This window comes from Palaemon carinicauda, chromosome 24, assembly GCF_036898095.1.
Source record: "Palaemon carinicauda isolate YSFRI2023 chromosome 24, ASM3689809v2, whole genome shotgun sequence".
NCBI lineage: Eukaryota > Metazoa > Arthropoda > Malacostraca > Decapoda > Palaemonidae > Palaemon > Palaemon carinicauda.
In genome coordinates this window covers 45,999,922-46,004,499 of record NC_090748.1, presented here as the reverse complement: position 1 = coordinate 46,004,499, position 4,578 = coordinate 45,999,922, and positions in this window count along the sequence as shown.

Here is a 4,578-nt window from a genome sequence, read left to right as displayed (position 1 = left end):
CTGGAACCATTTAACAGCAGCCAAACAGACGTAGGCCGAAATGGAGGAAATGGGCCTTTGCCAAAAGGCCTCCAGCCCATAGTCGTCACCCTTACACATCGTTCTGAAGAAAGACGGCTCCCTCCGTCCGTGCGTGGATTACAGGCCCCTGAACATGCAAACAGAACCGGATCACTACCCCCTCCCAAACATTGCCGATGTGACCTCCTACCTGCACAAAGCTAAGGTTTTCTCTACTCTAGATCTCCTGACAGGGTATTATCAGGTGCCTATGAACCCAGAAGACATCTATCACCACTCTGTTTGGTACATACACCTTCAATTACTTCTGTTTTGGCCTTCGTAATGCTGGGGCCACGTTTCAACGTCTCATGGATGGCATCTTAGGGGACCTCCCTTTCTGTGTATGTTATATGGATGACATACTTGTGTTCTCCTCCTCAAAAGAGGAACACCTCCGTCACCTGCGCATCGTGCTCGACCGCCTGCAACAAAACAGCCTTGTAGTCCGGTACAACAGGTGTACCTTTGGCGCCAACGAAGTGTCGTTCTTAGGGAACCGCATCACTCCTGAAGGAGTCCATCCCCTCCCTGAGAAGGTAGCAGCCGTTCAGAACTTCCCCGCGCCCTCGACCGTGAAAGCTCTGCAGGAATTCTTGGGCATGATCAACTATTATCACCGTTTTCTGCCAGCCATTGCCGCCACTCTTGCTTCCCTCTACGCCTCCCTCAAGGGCAAGCCAAAGGACCTGAAGTGGGGTCCCCTTCAAGAAGCAGCCTTCTGCAATGCAACGAAGGCCCTATCAACTGCTGCGGCTCTCACTTTTCCTATCCCACATGCCCCTCTCCTTCTCTCCACTGATGACAGCGACGTCGCTATTGGTGCAGTACTCGAGCAAGTGGTCAACGGCTCGCCCCGCCCATTGGCCTTCTTCAGAAGAAAACTGTCCAAGGCAGAATCAGTTTATTCTACCTTCGATCGAGAATTGCTGGCGGTGCACTTGGCTGTCCATCACTTTCTCCATTTCTTAGAAGGTACACCCTTTGTCATTCGTATAGACCACATGCCTCTGGTGCACGCATTTACTAAACAGTCTGATGCCTGGTCCGCCAGGCAATGCCGACATCTCTCCGCCGTGGCTGAATACAATTGCACACTTCAATACGTCCCTGGGAAAATTAATCCTGTTGCCCTGTCAAGAAACACGTTGGCTGCCATTCAACTGGGATTGGATTACAACGCCCTGGCTGAAGCCCAATGACAGGATCCAGAGTATCAAGCATGTACGACATCCTGCACGTCCCTCCGTTGGGAAGACTTCCCCCTCGAAGACTCCAACACCACCCTCCTCTTTGACGTCAGTACTGGTAGACCGCGACCTTGGATTAATGCTCCCATGCGCCGGCAGGTGGTTGATTTCATTCACGGCCTTTCACATCCCTAGTGCCGTTCTACTGCACAGCTGCTGAAGGCAAAGTTCATTTGGCACGCCATTTCTAAGGATGCTAAGGATTGGGTCCACGCCTGTACTTCTTGCCAAACTTCCAAAGTACATCGACACACAGATTCAGGAGTGGGCACCTTTCCTCAACCTCAGCATCGTTTCGCACACATTCACGTCGACGTTGTAGGCCCCCTACCCACATCACAAGGACATCGTTACCTGTTTACCGTCATCGAACACTCCACTCGTTAGCCTGAAGCCATTCCCTTGGAAACTGCAACGTCCGCCGCATGTACATATTCCTTACTCTCTGGATGGATTGCGAGATTTGGTATCCCTGAGCATATTACTTCTGACAGGGGAACCACTTTCCCCTCTCAATTGTGGACATCATTAGCAAATCTCATGGGCATTACCCTACATCAGACAATGGCCTACAACCCCGCTCCCAATGGAATGGTTGAACGTTTTCATCGCACCCTCAAAGCAGCTTTGATGTCCCGCTGCAAGGATTGCAACTGGTTTACTCAGCTTCCCTGGGTCCTCCTGGGAAAATTTACTTAATGCCGCCAGACTTACAAACCCCCAGCGAAGCATCACATACCAACAGACTTACACTCTGCAACGCACGTCTTCCTGCGCAACAACACTAGCAAGCCACCGCTAACTACACGGGCCCTTTCCTTGTGATCTGACGCAGTCCGAAAGCATTCCTACTGAACATTAGTGGCAAAGAAGACTGGGTCTCCATTAATCGTCTAAATCTGCTTATCTTCTGCCAGATGACCCGCCTACAGTTCGCCTCTCGAGATCGGGGCGCCCTATTTAACATATACAGTATGTCATTTTTAGGGGGGGGCGCCATTTACCAACCATGTGTCACACGATCGTACATATTTCAGTTTGTATATATTAGGCTTGTATCTTCACTCTTCCCTCGCACTAAAAAGAACCAGAATAAACATGTCAGCGTTTTTCCTTTGTAACATTGTCTGTTTTTCGAAGATGAAATTTCCTGTTGCCTTGAGGTTTTGTATATAAAGGAGAGTGTTCTATAATAAATTATTCAGTTGCTTTTATCCTGTCTTTGAGTCACAACCTTCTCCTACCACCGTCACATTCCACTTTACGTGTGGAGATATATCTGAATGATGTATTGGAATCTCATTATTATAAAAGTCCTATATCTCAATTTAGTTTTATCAATAGTTATTCTAATTCATTGTATAAAATCATTTATCATTAATGGCTATGTTTTTATATGAGTTTCTCATACGATAAATCGTAGATAAAATCTATTTTCAATGAAATAATTAGTCATTCCAATCAAAAGGTAAATTGAAAAGAATAATTTACTCTCTTGTATAGTGATCTTGCTTGGAAATTAAATGTTTTAGATTCTGTAATGATGATCCATTTCGCGTAAACTATTTTTAACAGTCTTATTGATATTATATATAATGCAACGTTTTATCACTTTTCACTATCTATTTTTCTAATGCTAGTTCCTTATTATTTATTTATTCATCAACGTTAAAGGGACAAATTACTATGATTATTGTTCCTCCATTCATTTATATTCCCCATTGTTTTATCGTGTAATCTACTTTCTCGTTGTTTATAGATTCACTACGTATGATATCATTGATTATGGTATAAGCACACATCTCTATTTACAAAAAATATGCAGTGTACTTACTATTATTCAAAAATTTGGAAAAATAGTAATGTTTTCATATTTGTATTTTAGCAGTGATTCTCTTTTGGTTGGTGATAAATTAAATCAATGTATATGTTTATATTTCCTTGCTCTGTAAAAAAAAAAAAAAAAAAAAAAACCTAAATTTAAACCCTCGATAGGTGTGGTGGGTCATATACGACCCAAGGTTAAGGAAAAAAAATTCTTTTTGCCATAATTTTTCATCCATATTGGTTGTGAGTGATATCGAACTGCGAGACCTCAGTTCAGTGTGCGCAGCAGTCTGGTGAGGTTGCATTTCATCCCAGCTATTTTCCTTGTGCTATTTCTGAGATGCCCTCAGGTAGAGCTCGACCCATCAATACCTGATTAAGGTAATTTGTGTAGTATCAAATTTTTTTATGATTATCGAATATGCAGTAGTGTTTACAAGTGTATAAAAATGCATTGTTGTAAAGTGTTTGTCAATGTCTTCTACACCGTATGTTTTTATAAAATAGCTTGTAATTTCTGCTGTTTTTGTAAGTTTTTACCTTTATTATGATAATTATTTTCTTTTATTTACAATTGCCAAATAATCTATAAACTTCATTCCAGCTACCATTATATTTTCATGCAAATCCTCGAACAATTATATAAGAAAATGACTCGCTGATATTGGCGGCCATTTTGTGAGTGTATCCTGCGCGAGCTGGCATAGCTCTATGTATTCCTCTTTTTAATAAGATTTCTGATATTTTCATTCATAATAACCATGCTCAGAAATGGATATAAGGATCTTATTTATGAAAAAATTCAAAATAGAAATCCGAAGAAAAAAAAAATTCTCATTTTCATAAATCTAAATAATATCCAAGTGCAGATTCTTTTACACATTTCTATTTTACGATAATAATATAATATCCCGTAAAAAATTTGGTCACAAAATATGTCATTTACCTACTCCAAAAAATTTTGAAAAGATCAATTTTTTTGGCCCCTCCCAAAAAATTACACTATTTTTCTCCTTTCAGGAAACTTTCCATTGTGGTTCCTCCCCCCTCTAAATATCAGCAAATAGGGTTTAATTCTCGTAGAATAAGTTCTTAAACTATTTTTATCTTATTTCCATATTCTAATTTTTTAGGTGAATTTTTTTTTGTAAAGTAATTTTTTGTATATATTTTTTTATTTATTTGTAATAAATATTTTTGGGGACTTTCCTTTCATTTACCTATTTTTGATGTGTAGAATATTCTTTGATTTTTTTTTTTTTAATTGTAAAATGTTGTGAATTGCTTTATAAATGAATTTTCTATGATTTTTTTTGGTACGTCGGTTAGAGGTCGACCCATCAATACCTATTGAAGGTGGTCAAATAACAATACTATAGAAATTTAGTGTGCTTTTTAGAATAATTCTGATATGGACAAATGAGTAGGTGAATATCGGATA